The sequence below is a fragment of the Passer domesticus genome, chromosome 7 (assembly GCF_036417665.1).
Source record: "Passer domesticus isolate bPasDom1 chromosome 7, bPasDom1.hap1, whole genome shotgun sequence".
In the NCBI taxonomy this organism is placed as follows: Eukaryota; Metazoa; Chordata; class Aves; order Passeriformes; family Passeridae; genus Passer; species Passer domesticus.
In genome coordinates, this window is record NC_087480.1 from 61,133,884 (window position 1) to 61,154,449 (window position 20,566).

The following is a 20,566-nucleotide window of genomic DNA, read 5'->3' on the forward strand; positions in this document are numbered from 1 at the left end:
TAATCTTGTCAGTGGCTATTTTTTCCCAGAATACATCAACACCCAGACACAAATCCTCCTCCAGCTGGAGAAACTGGGCTGGGGACAAGCTGTGGGTTCAGGGCTGGCAGCAGAGAGCAGAACATTCCCCAGCACCTCTCAGCCCTAACCCACAGCTCCTCCTGGACCCTCTCAGGGGTTGGGATGCTCCCAAAGCACTCGGTGGGATGAGTCAGCTCCGTGTCTGCCAGGCTGGTGCTGAGGGGGAGGAAGAGGAGTGAGGAGCTTGTGCTGATCCAGGGGAGCTGCAGCACTGGAGAAAAGTGACAGAATTTTCTTCCTTTCTCAGTTCCTTGCCTGGAAAATCCACCTTTTCCTGTCCTTCCTGCTGCACCAACACCTGATCCCTTGGTGGCACCTTTGGGGCTGCCAGGAAAGCTGAGGCAGTGGGAACATCCAGCTTTTCCAAAGCAGCCACAACATAATCCCAATCCACCTTCCTGCTGGTATATTTTCTGCTCTGTTCCAGGTTTTTTTTCAGAGCACCCAGCACTTCCCAGCTCTGTCAGAGATGATGCCCATGGCTAAGGACTCAAAGCCATCCTCCCTCCTAAAGCCCAGGCTACAGAAAAAATTTGGAATCTGAGATCTCAGCCTCACATCCCAGGGAGTGCTGCAGTGTTCCTTGCTGTTGTCTTTAACCAAAATATTTGGGTTTCCAGGTTTGTTTCAGGAGAAATCATCCATGGAATTACCCTCCTTGTGTTGGGACTATGACAAATCCTTCCCGCTTCCCATCTCCTGCACCTGCCTGCTGCTTTATGGATGAGAAATTCCAGTGGTTCCATTCCAGCCCTGGCATTGCTCCAGGGAAGTGTTTGTCTTTAAAAACTGCCCAGCATTTTCAAGTAATAAAAAGCTTCAGTGGCTCCATAAGCTCCTGCCCTTTTCCTAGGAAAGGGTCTTTTCCAGGGAAGCACCCTGCTGGAGGGGAGCTGCCTGGACTGCTGGTTTATCCATTTCCATGCAGGATTTGGGAATCCACAGCAGCCTCCTCAGCCACTCCTGAGAGTGAAAAACCTCATAAATACCTCACAAAGGGATTTTTGGAGGGGTAGGAAGCACATCCTTCACTGCACAGCTGCTGCTCCATGCACTTTTCCCAAATAAATCCCTAATAAAGCTGCAGGAGGGGTGGAATGCCTGCCCTGCACCTCTTCCCTCCTTGCTCAGCTTCTCTCTCCCTCTTGATAACAAAACCAACAATTCTTCTCCTCCTGGTGTGAAATGGGGAGGGGAAGTTCCATTGCCTGATCCCAGCATCTGTTACATCCTGTTTCATTCCCATTTATTTTGATGTCCATGAGCTTCTTCAGCTGGGAGGGTAGAGAAGAGAGCACAAACATTCATTAATTCTGCCCAACTAATTAATTAATTCATGGATCTCTTGCAGTATCCGGGGTGTTTGTTTTCTTTCCATGTTTCCATCCTGTCCTGCTCATCTCCCAAAAATCCACAGCCTCCCTCAGTTTTCACCTGAATCCCTTTTCTTGGCACCAAGATCTTTATGGAAGAGGAGGGAAGATGACAAAGACTTTTGGCTTTGATGAGCTGAGGGCACAGAGGGGAAAAAATCCTGTGGGGAGTCCTTGGCTGCCTTTGCTTGGTGTGGGCAGTGCCAAGGATCTCCTGAGCCTCCCTGAAAAGAGGGATTTTGGAGGGAGCAGGGCACCAAGTCCAGAATAAACCAGAAAATCATGGAAAATGCCCCAGAATGGTCTCAGTGGAGGATCTGAGGCTGCCTTGGGGTGCTGGAGGGCACAGGAACCAGGACCCTCTTCTGTTTATATCAACCATTCTCATTCCAACCTCATTTCCTGCGGCTCCCTTCCTGTTTTAATGGGAAATGTTTCCTTTGACAGGACCTCACCGAATCCATTTATCCTGCTCTGTTCCAGCTCTCCTGCCACATTTATCACCCAAGGATCTGAGTGCACTCAACACAACCACAGACATCTGCCAGCTTATTTTTTTTCCTCTCTCAGTCTCCTCAGGAGAAAAAAATGAAATGAGTGCAACAGTTTTCCTATTTTAGGAAGTTGGACTTTTCCCCCAGCCTCTCTCCCACAAACATTGCTTTCGTGTTTTTCTGGTAGAGAAAACAAATCCCCACAGGGTCCACATCCTCAGGGTTGATCCTGAGACAGTTTCAGCTTCCAGAACAAAGCCGGACCATCCCTCCACTGCCCAGCTCAAGGGAAGGGGTCAGGAATATCAGGAATACTCTTCCTCTCACCAGACAGCTTTTTGGCTGAAGGATTGGGAATCTGGGAATCTTATTCTTGGGACAGAAATGGCCACAAGTCACAGGAAAATGAGGAAAAGCATCACCTGGGCTGGTGAGAGCTCTGTGTCAACAATGAATCCCAAAAATCCTCCTGAGCTACTGCCCAAAGTGATCCATGTGCATCATCTCTATGGTGTTTGCATCAAAAAAAACCAAACCAAAACAAACAAAAAAACCCCTGAGAAAACAACAACAACAAAAAAAACCCCACCAAAAAACAAACAAAAAAAAAAAAAAGAAAAAAACCAAAAAAACATGGAATGGTTTGGACTGGGAGGGACCTTAAACCCATTTAATTCCAAGCTCTGCCATGGGCAGGGACACCTCCCACTGCCCCAGGTGCTCCAGCCCCAGTGTCCAGCCTGGCCTTGGGCACTGCCAGGGATCCAGGGGCAGCCACAGCTGCTCTGGGAATTCTATTCCAGCCCCTGCCCACCCTCCCAGGGAACAATTCCTGATTCCCAATGTCCCAATATCCCATTCCTGCCCTCTGGAAGCCATTCCCTGTGTCCTGGCCCTGCAGAACTCTGGAACACGGGTGTTCACCCACAAATGTTCATCCCCTGCCTGGTTTTGGGATCTTGCCCGGGGAGGAACACGGAGAAAGGGATGTCCCCCCTTCAGGGAGCAGCCTCAGCCTGGTTGTGCACTCTCCTGGGAATTGCCGTGTGGAAGGCAGCGGGATCCCAGCTAAAAATGGGGAGGAGAGAGGAGGTGCCTCCCTCCCGGCTGCTCCTGCTGAGGGAGCTGTCCAGTTCTGACTGCCGGAGAATTCCTTCGTGCCCTGTGTGCTGTCACGGGGATGCTCCTGGAGGTGCCTTTGGGCGGCTTCCCCGAGGACTCTGCCGGGAATGGGGAGGTTTGGCCAGCAAGAGAAGCTGGATAACCAAAAATCTCCAGGATTTCACAGAATGACAGAAGGGTTTGGGTTGAAAAGGACCTCAGAGATGACCTCAGAGCTGCTGTGTGTGGGAAGGACAGGGGCGGTGAGGGCACAGGGCTGCTCACTGGGAAGTGACCTTTTCCCAAGGCTGCCAGGATCTCAGCTGGATTTATGGATATGAAGTCTTTTGAGACAGTCAGAGCTTCTCAGTAGTGAAAAGTTGGCACCTGTGAGTGGCACTTGGTCACTGCAGCAGGGCAGGGCGAGCTGCAGCTCTCGGGATCCACTTTGGTGTGGATCAGGAGCGCTCTGGGCCGCTGGAATGTCTCAGGAATGACCTCTTGGAGCTGGCCTGGCAGGCTCACAGAGGCAGATGGAGCAACACGAGCCCACGATGCGATGGCAGCGGGAGCTCTGAGCACTGCCTTCGTGTCATCTCTGCTCTCAGCATCCCTGCCGGCCCCCAGCCTTCCAGGAGGCCGGCAGGGAAAAGAGGAGGAACCCGGGAGCTGCTGCAGACAGGAACAGCCCCGTCCTTCCCAGCAGGGCTGTTCCCAGCCTCTGGAATTGCATCCGTGGCTCTGAATCGCTGCCTGGATCGGGATTGCTGCTCTCTCCTGTTGCCAGGGAGCTGAAAAGCGTGGATGTGCTGCCTGGAGGCTGGGAATGACCAAGAGCAGGATTGGAGTTTCCCTGCCCTTGTAGTCTGGAGGAGCAGAGTTTCTTTCAGCCATTTGGGAATTCTGTATCTTGCCCTAATTTGTGTTGTCCAGTGCTTACAGATAAGGGACAACTCCTAAATATTCCAAAGATTTGCCTGAGCCTAAACCACAGGGTTTACACCTAGAATCCAGGGGAGGATTGCAGAAGTGACTTCTCTGTGGAGTTTCACAGAGTTTAACACCTTTGCACACCAAACTCTGGACCAGATTCCCTGATCTGTGTCCAAAGCAGCGGAGAGGGACAAAAATTCACCTTGGTTCTCCTCACTGCAGCCCAAATTTCATAAAAGGTATTGGCATGTTGAAATTCGATTATTACTTTTGTATTTTAAAAGAAACTGCTGTGTGTTACAGAAATCTCTCCATTAATTATTAACTCTTAATTTTACTGAGCTGGACAGACAATCTTTTCTCCTCTGTAGGATTACGTGGCACAAAACTTTCATTCAATATTGTTCTTTTATTGCATAAAGAGTGGTTTATCAAGATCTGCTGTGGTCTGCCCTGTGGGATTTTGGGCCATGGGATGGGACTTGAGCAGGAATCCCAACACAGCTGCCTTCTGTTCACTTTTCAGAGGCTGCAGTCATGAATCCCTGGAAAAAATCAAGGGGCTGTGTGTTGTCCACAAATAGCCAGTTTAACTCTTCATATAAAAGGTTAAAATCTGTAATGAATAGATTTTATTTTTCCCTGCTGGACTCTGAGGTTTTGGGGAATTGGGGTGGGTTCTGTAAGCCTTTTAAATGCTGCTCCTCGGCCCTGAAGACCAGAAAATTCCTTTTTTACCACGTGAGCCAAGTCTTCATGGGATTTTGGTATTACTCCAGAAACTTGGCCTTTGATAAGGGCATCAAACACCGCAAGATCTCATGTTTAGGATGAAACAGAAGTGAACAACCATTGAGAATTACCCTTTATCTGCCGGGTGTTTGGGTGGTGTGACCAGCAGCAGCTCCCACAGGTGTGACATGTGACATTAAATCCTCGAGGCCAGCAGCCCTTGCTTGCCAGGAATTCTCCTCCCTGGCAGGGGAGAATTCCTGCCCAAAATCCCAGCCCGGGGTTTGTACCTGCTGCTTCCCCCGGCTGTCCTCTGCTCCAGGCGACATTCCCTAGGGACACTCTCCAACCACCACCACCAGCACCAGCTGCTTCCTCTCTCCCGCTCTGCCCCTATGGATGCAATGATAGCAATGAATTTGTGTTTGATTCCTCGGAATCCCAGGCTGGTTTGGGTTGGGAGGGACCTCAGCGCTCCCCTCATCCCACCCCGCCGCGGGCGAGCGATGCCAGGCACCAGCCCGGGCTGCTCCCAGCCCCTTCCAGGCTGGAATTCGGCTGGATTTGCTGCAGAGCCGCTGCCGGGGCTCGCCTTGGCCCAGACCCGGCCGGGGAGGACGCGGGGCCGGGGCTGCGGCGGGGGAGGGACGGACGGAGCGGGGCGGGACGGACAGAGCCGGGAGGGGAGAGCGGAGCCGAGCGCTGAGGGAACGGGAAGGAAGGAGCAGAGCGGAGAGGAGCGGGAGAGGGAAAGGAAGGGGCGGAAAGGGAGAGGAAGGGAAGGACAGGGAAAGCAAAGGAAGGAGAGGGAAAGGAAGGGAAGGAGAGGGAAAGCAAAGGAAGGAGAGGGAAAGGAAGGGAAGGAGAGGAGCGGGGAGCGAAGGGAAGGAGGCGAGGAGCCGAGCCGAGCCGAGCCGCCGGCGCTCCCCGCGGGGCCGGCCCCGCTCGCTCCGCAGCGCTGGGGAAGCGCGGCCGCCGCTCCGCCGCCAGCGCCGGGGCCATGGAGCGCTGAGGGCGGAAACCTGAGGAGAACCGGAGGAGAACCGGAGAGGAACCGGAGAGGAACCTGCGGGGAGCCCCCGGAGCCGCCGCCGCCGGAGGTAAGCGCTGCCCGGCCGAGGGGCCGCGGCCGCCGCCCGGGGCCGGGGCTGAGGCGGCACCGGGCTGTGAGGGGGCCCGGCCCGGCCCGGCCCGGCCCTGCCGTGAGGGCGCCCCGGTGGGTCCCGCGCCGTGCCCCATGGAGCCCCAGGACCGAGGCGCCTGTGGGGTGTTTGCGTGGCCCCGGATAAGTTTTGTCGTGGGGAATCACATGGCCTTATTAGAGGAAAAACCCCACAAACAAGGGTTGCGGTTTGCCACAGAGCAAATGTACACTTTAATTGTTTTTTTAAATTACTTTATTTCTGCGCCCTCTGCGCCTTGTAGGTATCCCATGCGTATGTTCATTTCCCTCCTATTTCTCCCTGTATTCTTTCCGCCTCGAATTTCTGTCGGAGTCGCTCGTTTTCTGCCGGCCCTCGTGCTCCCTAGGACCGCATTCCCGGGATTTGCCCCTGGGACGGGGGCTGCCCTGCCGGGCTGAGCCAGCCCAGCCCCATCCCGGAGCTCCTCGGCGGGTGCAGCCCGGATCCGCGGCACTCCGGGCGGGATGAGCCCGCCCGGTGCTCCTCTGCCGGAGACATTTCCTCTGCAGCATTTCCCTGCCATGTGCTTTGAGTCAGTTTGTTTTTCCTGAGCCTCCTTTTCCCAGTTCGGAGCCTGGTGGGCGTTGCGAGTTCAGAGAGGGTCTGGCAGTTGTTCCTTTGCCCTCCTCGGGTGGAGGTCGGAGAGTTATAAATCAGCTCTGCTGGGAAACGAGGTGCTTGCTGTGATCTCTGGGGCTGCGATGGAGCCACGAGGGCACCGAGTTGTTTTGTGTGATGCTCAGCCTCTGTTGCCACAGGAAACATCCCAAGAGATCCTCCACCGAAGAGAGAATTCCCGGTAGATCTCTCTTGTGTGAGACTCTTTCCAGCAGAATCCATGCGATGCCTTTTGTTTTTTGCCTCTGGAATCCAGGTGTCCATGAGAAGCAGCAGCGAATAAGCTGAATAATTGCATTTGCAGGTCATAAATCCAGTGGAACAGGGAACTTTTTCAGGCCACTGTGGGAGAGATGCTCGTTTGTAGTGTCCCTCATTATTAGCTCCAGAGAGGGAGCTGATGGTTAAAAAAGGTTCTGAACAAATCTGTGATCTATAAATCATCTGGAATAAAAGCTTGTTAGCACAACAAGTGCTTTTCCCGGCAGATTATTCATTGGAATTCTCTGTTTCTCTTGTCATCTCATCTGTTTTAATGTTTCCTTGCTCAGGTGCTCCAGGTACAGCTGTATCCTACTTTATTCTTGTTTTTGGACATTTTATATTCCAGGAAATATTTTTTTAGTGCAATGCCTTAATGTGAAGCTGAAGTAAAGGATGATACTGAGCCTTCTTGGCTTTTTTCTCCAAAAACATACTCAGGTTTTTCTCCACCATTTCTTTATTTACTTCCCAGCTCTTCCCACGTCACATGGAAACCTCTCCTTATTCAGCATTCAAATCCTGATTTATCCATCAGGAAGCTTAACCCAGATTAGCTGAGTAATCGTCTCTGGGAACACAGGGCTCCTTTAGAGAGTCATTCCAACCAAATCCCTGGAATTTCCATATTTGAAATGGATAGCCACGGATAGAGCTGGGAAATCCTGCCTAAAATGGCAGCTTTTAATTGGAATGGTTTGTTTCATCCAAAAATCCTTTCCTTGGAATGATCCACGTGGAGCTGTCCCTGGAGAAATGGGGGAGTTTTAAACATTTGGGAACAATAGTGGCAAAACAGTGCTTGGAAACACCTTTAATCCTTTAAATTAAGTGCCTGTCTTTCCAATTTTCAGTCTTTATATGGTTCCCTCAGCAAATAAAATGGGATAATTATGGCAGTGGGATAAATACAGCCTTGGCAGATGGGAAAAAAAACCAAAAAGAAAACACTGGGAAGGTGTAGGACAAATAATGAGGTGAAAAACTCCCTTAAACTTGATGCCTGTTGCAAACAGATGAGTGAATATTTGTATGAAATATTGCTTTGAAGGAAAAGGATGTTAACCTGTTATAACTCATGCTGTGGGGTTTTTTTCTCCCCTTTTCCCTCAGTTTGGAGAATGAAAATAATGTGACGGTTTCACTTTGGGCTCCTTGCTGCTGCAGTGTTTTGGTTTCAGGCGATGCAGGGGGATGCTTGAGCTGGGGTAGGTGAATTTCAGCTGAATTCTTTAATTATGAAAACAGCTCTCAGCTTCAAGCTTGTTTTTACAAAAAATGAGCAAATTGGTACCATCCTGTTGTGCTAAAACACGCAGGGAAAGCCTGGCTGTGCTTCTGACTGTTCCATTCATCTGTGAGCCCTTCATAGCCCAAATAATTCAAGGATCTATCCATTATTCAGGTTTAAATCTTAGAAAGAGTTTGATGAATGGTACAGAGAAAGTAAATGAAGAACTTTCCTGTTGGTTATGCAGCAAAAGTGAAAAATCCAAGCCTTTGAATTTAATTTTTAACTTGATTTTTCATTAGATGTCTAATTGGACCAAGGGTCCATTTGCCAGTGTTCTTGGAGCACAAAACATGGCAAAGTAATTCCTGCCAATCACAGAGGTCTCCAGAAGTCTGAGAAACTTTGCAGATGGAAAAAGACAATTTATGAGAACAATAAAGAAAAGATGAAATGGTTTATCCTTTGTATTTTAAACCAGGCTGAGAGATAAGAGGGAACTTCCTGGGAGAGCAGATTATTCCCTGTCTGCCTCCAGTGGAATTCCTGCACTTTCTGCTGCAGCATCTGGCACTGCTGGCAGTGATGAGAAAATAGATTAGAGGATGAGGCTGGGTTAAATCCGTGCTTATTCAGGTGCTTAAAAAATGTCATTTTGTGCACCCTGAGTTCGGCTTTTCCTCATGTTTGGCCACTTAAGGATACACTTTGTTTATAAAGAACTCAGGGAAGGAAGATCCAGAAAATTCCCTTTTTTTGGGTCTTTGTTTCTCCCTTTTCTGTCTGTCCATGTGGGGTTTTGTGCGTGGATCGTGGGATTTTTTCCTTTCCCCCATCCATTTTCTTTCCTGAATTTCTCTCCTCTCTGGAAGCCAAGAGGGTTGTGGATATTTTTACCGATGGGAATGCAGTGGAACCAAGGCAGATCCAGGGCCTGGGAGAAGTTAAGGACAATCTCGGTGGTGCTGAAAATACAGGCTGGGAATTGGGACAGCGTGGAGCAAAGATATTGCATAGAGTGAGGTATTTTATAGAGCAAAATTATAAAAAGTGTTCAGGCCTGAACACTAGGAAAATGCTGAATTAAGGTATTTAAGCTGTGGGGGCTGGAGCCAAGTGGGCAAAACCCCTTTGGATTGCAGGTCAGACCCAGTTTTCCATTAAAACCTGCTGTGCTTTTGGGATTCCCCGTTGGGATTTTCCCCTCAGCTTTCCCTGCTGGTTACCCAAGGAATGTCTCAGCATTCCCGTTGTCCTGTGGGCTGCAGGAGAAGTGAGGAAATGCCAGTATTTCATGGATAAAGGAGGTTAATTTCTGGTGACAGAAAAGCAGCAGAAGCCCCAGGATCCTCCATGTCAGAGCAGTTGAGGGCACCGGTGTCCCCTCATTTTTTGGAGTGTCCTGGAAGGGAATTGATGTGTGGAAAAAGCCTCTATAACTGGCAGATTTTTCTGCCCCCATGCCTCAGGGTGGAAAACCTCCCCTGTGGCTCTGTGTTCTGTGGAGAGCTGGGCTCTGTTCCGATGGATGAGATGGCATTTCTGAGGAATATTTGGAATATTCCTTTGCAGACAGCTGTTGAGAACGTTCCACTGAGCTGTTAAAGAGTTAACTCAGCCTTGTTTGCTCTGTAATTAATTTGCTGGGGGATAATACCCCACGTCTGACCTGATTTTGGCAGCAGATTTGGTGGGAGCAGCTGCTGATCCTGGCGCAGGCTTTGCCTCCCGTGCAGGAGGTGTTGGGGAGCAGCTCAGGACCAGGGGACACGGTGAACACACAAAACTCTGCTCTGGGTGCTGCTCCCTTCCTCATCCAAGCCCTCCTGGCCTGAAGGAAGTAGGACACGGAGTGCTGGCAATAAAAGGAATTTTTTTTTCACAGTTCAGGGCAGATCTTGTGGAGCAACGGGCAGAGCTCGCTGTGCTGCAAGCGAAGGTGTGGGAAGAGAGAAGAGGGGAAAGAGAGGTCAGCTAAAATAAATCCAAGGAAACAATCCAGCCTTGGAGACTCCAGAGAGCCAGGGAAGCAAGCAGAGAGGGAACAGCGAATAAACTGATGCCGGGGGGTTTATAAGCCAGAGGATTTCCCTGAGCTCTCCTAAACGCAGAGGGAATCTCTGCCTGCTGTAGGGACAACAATCCCTGGGTGTTTTTGGCACAGGGAAGCTGAGTGGGACTGCCAGAGGATTTGCTCCTCAGGATCCTTCAGGATGCTGTGCTTTTATGTCAGTGGTTCTGAACCTGGGAACAAGACGTTGACCCTTTGTGTGGGTAAATAAGCACCAGGTTTTTAGTTTTGTTTCTGCCTGGGCTCCTCTGTGAGCTCAGGTGCCTCTGGCACATCCAGGGAATTGTGTTTCTTCTGGGAGCTAAGGCAAATAAAGGCACTGCCTGGAGCTCAGAAGGAATCTGAGACTTGGAGTTTTCTCACTGATGTGCAGGAATCGGCTTTGGTGTCTGAAATCTGAAATGTAAAGAAAAAATGGGAGAAATTTCCCCTGATGGAGGAGAACCTTCTCTAACCTTGTTGTTGCTAAACAAAGCTCAGCTTCTGAGTCACTCCCGTGGATCTGGGTTGAATATTTGCTGCCTGCAGGATGGGCACCGAGGGATAAATCCCTCCTGAGCTTTGGGGAAGGATTAGGACTGTGCTCAGATGGAAAAATAAATTCTTGCCATTGATTTTTGTCCCATTCACTCTTTTGTAATTCAGCAATTGCTCGAGGAGGGCACAGACAGGATCCCACTGGAATAAACAGCACAGAAAATCTGGGATTGCCAGAGCTCCTGGGAAATGTGGGGGATAAATCTGCAGAGGAGCTCCTTGCAGCAGGGACGCTTGCAAGGGTGCTTATAAATAGTGGGAGCAGGAACTTGGGGGAGAGAGGAATCCAAAAGGAGGAATCCTCGGGAGTCACCGTTGTGAAAGCAGCAGCTCAATCGAGAGCAGAAAATGATCCAGCAGCACAAGAGCTCTTGAGGAGAAAATCAGTGTGAGACGTGTGGAAACCTTCAGGGCCAGGCTGCTCTGTCTGGTGGGATTCTGCTCCAGGAGCAGCAGATCCCCGGCATGCCAGTGTGCCCAGGAATACTGATCAGGAACCTCCCAGGGCTGTGGTGCCGGGGCTAAACCCCTCCTGCCTGGAAGGAAAAACATCCCGTTTAACGTTGGAAAAGTGTCACTGGAACAGCACAGCTGTGTTCCAGCTGGGAATGGCTGCTGGGGGTTGTGGGGCTGGAGCCAAGTGGGCAAAACCCCTTGGATTGGAGATGAGCTGGAATTCACAGCCAGTTTTCCATTAAAACCTGCTGTGGTGCTGGGATTCCCTGCTGGGATTTCCCCCTCAGCTTTCCCTGTTGGTTAGCCAAGGAATATCACAGCATTGCCATTGTCCTGTGGGCTGCAGGACAAGTGAGCTTGGGCAGGAGCAGAGCAGGATGTGGGGTATCCTTTGGAGAGCTTGGATTCCCAGCACGGCTCCTTCCAGAGGTGCTGCTCTTCCCTCTGGGAGAAGCTCTGTGTGGATCTTTTGGGATCCTCAGAGGAAAGCAGGGAGCTTTTCTCAGGTTGTCATCCCCTTCTCCAGGATCTCAGTGATGAGGGACAGGGCAGGGAGAGCAGAGCAGGATGTGGGATATTCTTGGAGAGCTTGGAATCACAGCACCACTCCTTCCAGAGGTGCTGCTCTTACCCCTGGAAAACTCTGTGTGGATCTTTTGGGGTCCTCAGAGGAAAGCAGGGAGCCTGTCCCAGAGGATCCTTGGAGAGAGGCCTCTCCAGGAGGGGCTTCCAGGGCAGGAGCAGCAGCTCTGGGGTTCCTGCATCCTGCTGATCCCAAGGATTCCATGGCAGGCTCTGGTCTGAGACGATTCCAAAAGAGGCTCCTCGTGGCAAAAAATGTTCCGCCTGTGTTTGTCTGTGACTTGGTGACTAAAGCAGCAGGGTTTTCACACAAATAGAATCAAATCATCATTTCCATGATTTTTTAAATGATAAAATATCTGGAGAGGGCTTCTTTCCCAGTTGGAATTCCAGAAGTGTCTCCCCCTGCTGTAACTGTTACTGTTCATCCAGAATAATTGTTGGGATGCCTTTCCCTCTGGTTCCTCCCAGGCTGGGAGAAGGGAATATTCCCCAGCTGGTTTTGTGTGGCTTTTTCTTTGCCTTCTTTCTTTCCTCTGCATTCAGTTCTCAATTCTGCATTTCCTTTCTGGAATTCATCCCATAATTGCTATTCCAAGCCCCTTTCCCTGCACTTTCCTGAGGAATCCATGAAATCTCTGCCTGTGCTTGCATTGTTTGAGGTGTTATTTGTGTGTGTCCAGTTCTGGGGGAGGACTGGGGCCGTGGTTTTCCCGTTTTCCTTATTCCTGCAGGAGCCACGGGAGCATTGTGGGGTTTTTCCCAGCTTGTGGGTCACTGATGAACCAATTCCATTAAAAATGGAAAGATTTCCATGCCTTTTTCCCAGAAAAGCAAGAACAAGGCAGTGTTCAAATGAAGTCAGGCAGAAGAGCTATAAAAATAAACATTTATTTCACCTCATTCTTCATTTCCTTCTGGAGCTGTATTCCCAGAAATCCAGTTAGTTTTAAAAACAGGAAAAATAATCCAGTCACAGCCACTGAAAATAAGTCGAAAAATGGTTTTTGTCATCTTTCCTTGTTTTTTAATCACCCGCTCTCAAGATAAGAATATTTAGTGCAAGACTCCTGTAATGTAAAATAATTGTAATTAATTCCTTGAGTCAGGACCGCGTAGGAAAATTCAGGAAGAATTTCCTGAGTTCAGGATAAAGGATTTATTTAGACTCGTGGAAAACCAGAGAAGCTTTATGATTAAAAAATAATGATTTAGCTCTGAGCAGACTCTTCCTGACTTTTAAGAAGCTTCGGTGAGTTTTCCTGGGTGAAATACTGGATTTTTTCCATGACCTGAGCTGTTCCTGGTGTGGATTTTGCTGGAGAAATCGAGGCAGCATTTTTGGGGTTGTTCATAAAACAGCAGCAAGCAGGAGAAATCCCGTCATGGAATGGCAGCCAATCCCCCAAAATTCCCTTTTCCCTTCCCATAATTCACCGTATGATCAAGTTGGAATATTCTTGGCTATTCCTGACTATTCCTTTTCCCATTTTACTCATCAGAGTTGTTGAATTATTCCTTTTTTTGGTCCATCCTGTGCTGTCTCATGGATCCAACACCAGTTTGGTGCTGGCCATTAGCTTCCCAGTACAGCAATTCTTACATTTTTGGTTGGATAAACCAGATTTTCTTTAACTTTGCAGGAAACCAAAGCTATTTTGGTTTTTATTATTGATGTTGTGCCCTTGGGAGCAAGGCTGGATTGATGCTGGGAACCCTGCAGCTGCTCTGGTTTGGATTTCAAATCCACCCTTCCACTAAATTTTTTAGGAGTTGTGGTTGCACTGGTGGGTTTTTAAAGGGTATCTGTAGGTGTGTAACAACTGCCCTTTAATCAGAGGGATGGAATTCATGGAAATTTGTCATTTGAGATGGAAAAAATTGAAGGCAGCGCAAAAATGTTCCCCCTGTGTTTATCTGTGACTCGGTGACTAAAGCAGCGCGGGTTTTCACACTGCAAATAGAATCAAACCAGCATTTCCATGATTTTTTAAAGTAGAAAATATCTGGAGAGGGCTTCTTTCCCAGTTGGAATTCTGTGGGCTCGGATCCTCTTCCCTTTTCCTGCAGAGGAGGGGAAAGGAGTGTTCTCCATCTGGCTGGGGGCTTAAAATGATAAAATGATCCCGTGTTTTGATGGCTCTGCAGAGGAGTCCAGTTCTGCATTCCCCGCCTGAACCTGGGGGGTTCAGTGGGGAAAAGAGCAGGAGTGCCTCATTCCCGAGCATTCCAGCCGCAGGAAGTGCAGGTTACCCACTGCACCCAGTGCTTTCCATCTTTCTGGGCTGCTGTTTGAAGCGGGACTTTTTTCTTTCAGCGAGCAGGAGACACATTCCTAAAAATAAACGGATCAAGTGATGTTGGAATTTTCATATATACATTCTCTGGGGATCTGCCAAAGCTTCCATCAGAGACCTGCAGTCATTTGGGAGGAGGCACAGGCTGTTCCCAAACCGAGGGAATTCAGGTGGGAGGCAGGGATGTGGTGAGGGGGAAGAAATTCCTCACTGAGGGTAAAGATGAGGTTTTCCAGAGGATCTTTGGCTGCCCCTGAATCCCTGGAAATGCCCAAGGCCAGGCTGGACAGGGCTTGGAGCAACCTGGGACAGTGGGAGGTGTCCCTGCCACGGCAGGGGTGGGATGGGATTTAAGGTCCTTCCCAACCCAAACCAGGCTGGAATTCTGTGATTCCGTGGGGTCAGCGCTGTTGGATCCCTGTGGGAATGGAGCAGGAATTGCCCTCTTTCCCTGCTCCCTGCTCCCCTTCCCTGCTCCCCTTCCCGCTCTCCAGGCTGAGAAAACATTTCCATTTTCCCCATCCCATCCCATGAGGCAAGGGAAGGAAAAAGGGGAAGGGGAGGAAAAAGGGGAAGAAAGGAAAAGGGGAAGTGAAGGGAAAGGGAAAAGGGAAAGGGAAAGGGAAAGGGAAAGGGAAAGGGAAAGGGAAAGGGAAAGGGAATCCCTCTCTTCTCTAGGGTAGAATTGTCCCTTCAGCTCTCCTGCTCCAAAGCTGATCCAGAGGAAAATAAAAGGGCTCATTGTGCTCCCTCCAGCACCTCGGGACCCTGGCTTTGGCCTGGAGTTTGTTGCCTTTTCCTGCCTTTTCCAGCAGCAGAGGTTTCCCGTTCAGACCCCGAGGATGTGAATTCAGCCCCAATAAATCAGAGTGCAGCTGCTCCTGTGCTCTGCCTCCAGCTTTGCTTCCAGAGGGCTCATTCCCTCCATGCTGGGGTGGATTATATTCCAAGCTGTTCCCTGCTCCACATTTGCTGCATGAGAACAGCTGAGGGCCCAGATTTTGCAGTTTTATTTTGGGCATCTTGTTTGTTTTGAGGAAAAAACCCATTTCCTTCTATTCTGAGTTTTCAAAGGGAGGAATATCAGCGTTTCCTTATCTCAGTGGAAGCAGATTCATGAGGAGAGCACCTGAATGTGGGAGCGAGCTGGGAATGAAAAACCTTTGGAAGGAAGAAGGGAGAGGGGAGAGGGGAAGCTCTCCTGGAGTGCCTGATCCTGGAGCAGCAGATTAGGGCTGAGTGTAATTAATAATGAGAAGAAATCCATGAAGTTGTTATAGTAACTGGGAAGTGAGGTTGGAATTTATGATCCGAGTGACTCAGCTCTGGGGGAAGGGATGTGGGAGCCCACGGAGGGAGAGCTGGAGCCTCCCTTTCCCTGCTCACCCTTCCCAGGAAACTCTGGAAGGGCCATGGACAAGGATCTTCCAAACCCTGAGCAGGAAAAACAGCTCAGCCCATCCCTCTTGTCTCTCTGCATGTCTTGTGACCCTGGAAAAGTTGGGAAAAGTCTTCCCAAATAGTCCATGTGGCAATTAAATCCTAATGGTTTTTTCCCCAGGAATGCCCTTTAGCTTTCCAGCAATGTCAAAAAATGAGAGCTGGAAAACTCCTCCCCTGTTGCTCCTTTGGGAATTCAGGGAGCTGGGTGGGGATTTCAGGATTTGGGAGCTGTGCATCCTCTTAATCTGCATTTTTTGTCCGAGGAAGACACATCCTAAGAATAAAATGGGAAAACCTGTGGAGAAGTTGGGTTGTTCCTGCGACTTGGAGAATTTTTGTGTTGTATTTTTATATTTGCAGCTCTGGTTGCCCAAAAAGAAAATATTTGGGTGTTGTTGGGACATGGGTCTTTCCGAGTAGCCTCAAGTTTGGGTGGAAAAGTCTCCTGGATTAGTTTTTTTTATGCCTCAATATCCCAGAGAATTCCATCCTCTGGCAGCTTTTTGCATTTTCAGTCACAGTCGTTCCCCAGAATTGAGATTTTCCTGCTGAGGCTGGATGGATCCAGGTTGGGATTCCTCTTGGAACGTCCTGGCACCCTCCTACATTCCAATATTTCAGAATTTCCACTTTTTCTATTCCCTCTGCAGCCTCAGCATGGATTAATTTGACCAGGAGAGGCAGATGTTTTTTATGGTGTCACCCAAGGACCCTGGCACGGAGCTGATCCCTGGGAAATGAGAATTTCTTGGGGGAGGCGCTGGGATTTTGGGAGCAGGGGTTACTGAACAGGGTTAATTGCAGCCTTTGAAGTGATGGAATTGGATAAAAACTTCCCAAAGTGTTCAGCAAGAGGCAGTGCAAGGATCACTCCTCGCAATTAAAGGGGTTTTTGATAACTGGGAAAGAAATTACCGGGAGAAGTTGGGAGAAAATGCTGGAATTGCCACTTTCACCTCACTTCAGAGCTCTTCATTTGGGAGAAAATTGCAGAATGAGCTAAATCACTTTGTAATTAAAAATAAAATGCTGATCATTCTGCCTGGCATCAATAATAATGCAAATATTTGCCCAAGAAGCAAAATATCAGATCCAGAAGGAAAGAAAACAACCACAGTGTAAGGAAACAGGAACATCTGCTTTGGCTCTGAGGAAAAATCCTGGAGTAAGAAAGCTGAAATGTCCCTCTAAATCAGGTTTTTCTCCTTTCATCTCCTGTTATAAATTAGTGCTGTCCAAGATGCCACTTCAAATATCTGAAATAAAATATGGAAGTGGCTGGTGGAAAACGCAGGAGCATTTCCAGAATGCCAAATGCTTTTTCTTTAACCTTAATTTCCTTTTTTTTATTGGATGGCCAGACAGAAATTTCAGTCTGGAAATTGCTAACATGGAAAAAAACCTGGGATAAATCAGATTTGGAACTGACCACAGTGCTGTCATGTCCTGTTTAATATTCCCAGTGCCATGCTTTGCAGTTTTGGATGAGTATTGAGGAAAATGCAATTTCTCTGCTCCAGAATACTTTTCCAGGGAAGGAGAGGACACGGAGTGCAGGATTTAGCAGCAGGAATTTCTTGTGGCACAAATCCTCATTTTCCCTTTTTATTTGGATTTTTTCTATGGTCAGAAGAGCTGGCTAATTGATTGGAAGTGTTTGTTCTAATTGGCCATGGAAGGTGTTGTTCCTCAGGCCCTGGGGCTGGTTTTGGCTGCTGCTCCATGGTTGTGTTTGGGAATCTGGGATGGCAGAAAAGCAGGATTCTTTTGGACAGAAAACCAGGAGGCTCCATCCTGGAGAGCCCAGATCCTCACCTCCCGTTTTCTGGTGGCAATCCTGGAACCCTGGCATGATTTGGGTGGGAAGAGACCTTAAAGCTCATTTTTTCCAGCTTCCTCCAAGCCCCTTCATTACAGGTCTCAGCTTTCCTTCGGTTCTTCAGGGTTCTCCTTTAAAAAGTGGATTTAAAAGCCTAAAAAAGATGGGTTTGGGGCAGTTTTTGGCTCTGCAAAATGGAATTTTGGGTTTTAGGACTTCGAGGTTTCAGCCTGGAATTCTGTGATGGAATTCTGATGTTCTTGTGGCGTTCCCACAGGAGGTTGAGCTTGGAAAGCCCATAAAAATGGGCTTTAAAAGCTTTAAAGAAAAAAAAAAGAATTTTAGTGCAATTTTTGGATCTGTAGACATGGAATTTTGGGGTTGAGGTGTTTGGAGATTCAGCCAGGAATTTCTTCATGGAATTCTGGTCTTCTTCTGGACTTCCCAAGGGGCTTTGAGCTTGGAAAACCCTGAAAAAATGGACTTAAAAGCCTAAAAATGAAGTTGCTGCTCTAATTTGGGATTTAATCTTTCCCCACTGTGTTTATTTCATCTTCCCCATTACTCTTATTCCTTTTTCCAAGAGGAAAAACTGGCAAGGTTTGGAATATTCTCTATTTTCCAAGACTTCTGGAGGATGAGGTTGGTCTCTTTGTAGGTTCTGTTTTGGTGTTCTTGGGGTCATTGCGTGGCTTTGCTGCTTGGCTCTGAAATAAAACTCAAAAGAAAAATGGGGAAAATTTCCTTCTTTTCAGGCAATTTGGCTTTTCCCAGCAAACCTCCTGCGGAAGGAGATCTGAGGATTTTCAAACCTTTTCTTTTGGAGAAAAGGTTCTAAAACTCAACCTGAGCGAGAGTTTAGGAGTAAATGAGGGACAGGAGGCAAAGGCTGCTTTATTTCTGCAGAGGTTATCCCATAATAATCCAATGGATCTGCAGCATTCCTGTTTTCTGGGAGACCAGCAAAGCTTAGGGATGTCAATAAAAACACGGGGGAGCATCAAGTGTAATTTAGACAAAATCAGCCTAAAAGTGTCTGGCTGAATTTTCAGGGGTTTGGTGAATTTTAAATTATTATTATTATTATTATTATTATTGATGATGATGGTGATGATGAAATATTGATAATTTAAAAAGTAGAATAATTTTGATAATGCTACAATAAAATAAATACATTATAAAATAAAAGATGATGATAAGAATGGTAATAATTGTGATTATGGTAATAATAACAACGATAATAATGATAATAGTTCTGATCTCTGAGAGCTGCTCAGCTGCCCCGAGGAGTGGGAGGCTCTGCAAATAATTTGCTCAAGGAACAAGAAGGAGAGAAATTGCATCTTTTAATAGTCTGCCTCATTTTTCCCTTAATTACCTTGGAAGTCCTGATGTGGGGAACACTTGAACTGAATCTTCTGGAGCTGTCAGAGCTGATTGGTAATTTCACTTCATTTTTGCACAATAGGAGATGAGCTTTTTAGAAAGAGACAAGATTAAAAATCCCTGACATAATCAGGAAAATGGAAATTTTTTTCTGCTCAAGCTGTGAATGTTTGTCTGGAAGTTTCCTGTGAAAAATGGGCTGGTGAAAATTCAAGAAAAATAAATCAGTGAAAATTTGGGAAATATCACCAAAAAAAACAGTGAAAATTTGAAAATTTGAAAATTGTGTTTCATGGGAATTCCACAGAGCGCCTCAGGCCTAAGGATGGCAAAATATGGATTTTTTTTTTTAATTGGAACTGAAAGAAATGAAGAGAAATGACAATCTGGTTGTCCCCTCTGCAGGAAACCCAGGAATTCCAGGGACAGACTGACTGGGGCATTCCCAGCTTTAATGCTTGGACAGACTCCAGAGAAAGAGGAATCCTTGCAATCTTGTTGATATCCTGGCAAGGAACCTCCTAATTAAAGCACACTTTTAATATTAATTAATTATTTAAAGATAATTTTTTGGCCGTGCCCAACTTGGTTGGAATTTTCTCAAGCATCTACAAAGATCATCCTGCTTTTAACGTTTTTTTACTGGTAGGAAAATCGGCTGGATTTATTCCTGGAGATGAATTTGTGACTTTATTCCAATCTCTGATTGCTTAAACCTGCAAATTTGGGTTTTAAACTCAGCCTGGCAATTAGGACAAAGCTCAGGCAGCCTTGGGAGAGGCCAAAGGGGGAAAATCCCTTCTCCAGCTTTCTGATACTGGTGGTCTCACATTGGTTTTCCAGGAAAATTCTGGGAAGCCACCTGGGAGAGAGGGAGGTGTCCCATGGCAGGAGTTAGAACTGAGCTCTAAGGTTCCTCCCAGCTCAGCCCAACCCATGATTCCACGAAATCCCTCTTTTCTGAATCACTTTTCCCAAGTTCCAGCCATTAGTGCTAATAGATGCCCTTGCTTATGTTTTGCAGGGCTCTATGAAATCTTCCCAGCTTTTGCTGGGAATGAGAACAGCTTGGGTTTTCTGAGGAGGAGGGAAGCTCCGCAGAGCACTTGAGCTGTTGCTGCTCCCAAGAAACGGGAAAAGGTCACAGAAAAGAACAACATTTTCCTCAGCAAATAAGTAATAAAAAGGGGAAATTCTTAGGGATGTGTCCAAGGAGGGCTGGAGCAGCTGAGGGAGCTGGGAATGGTCTGGAGCCCCAGGAGAGGCTGAGGGAGCTGGGAAGGGGCTGGAGAATCCCTGAGGGAGCTGGGGAGGGGCTGGAGAATCCCTGAGGGAGCTGGGAAGGGGCTGGAGAATCCCTGAGGGAGCTGGGAAGGGGCTGGAGAATCCCTGAGGAGCTGGGAAGGGGCTGGAGAATCCCTGGGGGAGCTGGGAAGGGGCTGGAGAATGCCTGAGGAGCTGGGAAGGGGCTGGAGAATCCCTGAGGGAGCTGGGAAGGGGCTGGAGAATCCCTGAGGAGCTGGGAAGGGGCTGGAGAATCCCTGGGGGAGCTGGGAAGGGGCTCAGCCTGGAGCAAAGGAGGCTCAGGGGCCCTTGTGGCTCTGCACAGCTCCTGCCAGGAGGGGTTTGGGATCTGCTCCCAGGGAACAGGGACAGGAGCAGAGGGAGCAGCCCCAGGGGAGGTTCAGGTTGAATATTGGGGAACAAATTTTCCCTGGAAGGGTGTGAAGCACTGGAATAAGTTGCCCAGGGAGGTGTTGGAGTGACTCCATCTGGAAGTGTTCCAGCCTTTCCCTCCTTTCTCGTTGCCCAGAGGAGCTGGGGCTGCCCCTGGATCCCTGGAAGTGTCCCAGGCCAGGCTGGAGCAGCCTGGGACAGTGGGAGGTGTCCCTGGCCATGATGGGGTGGGATGGGATGAATTTAAATCTCCCTTCCAGCCCAAAGCACTCCGTGATTTTATGTGAAGC

The 20,566-nt window shown here is 48.4% G+C and overlaps 1 protein-coding gene and 1 long non-coding RNA gene across 4 annotated transcripts in view; one reads left to right on the plus strand and one right to left on the minus strand.

Moving 5' to 3' along the window:
- Nucleotides 1-4,371: 4,371 nt before the first annotated feature.
- On the minus strand, nucleotides 4,372-6,676 carry LOC135305470 (uncharacterized). 3 transcript variants are annotated; one of them, XR_010366627.1, is made up of 3 exons: nucleotides 6,111-6,676; nucleotides 5,005-5,107; nucleotides 4,372-4,527 (listed from the first exon to the last, which is right to left on the minus strand). It is a non-coding gene; the product is annotated as an uncharacterized LOC135305470 (long non-coding RNA). The 3 variants fall into 3 exon arrangements; XR_010366626.1 differs by lacking the exon at nucleotides 6,111-6,676 and adding an exon at nucleotides 5,204-5,397; XR_010366625.1 differs by lacking the exon at nucleotides 6,111-6,676 and having other exon boundaries at nucleotides 5,005-5,397.
- The window catches only part of PDE4B (phosphodiesterase 4B), a 172,680-nt gene continuing 157,713 nt past the window's right edge, over nucleotides 5,600-20,566 (plus strand). Inside the window, exon 1 of the mRNA XM_064429162.1 lies at nucleotides 5,600-5,814. The gene's annotated coding sequence lies outside the window, so the exon portion shown is untranslated. The remainder of the gene's footprint in view (nucleotides 5,815-20,566) is intronic.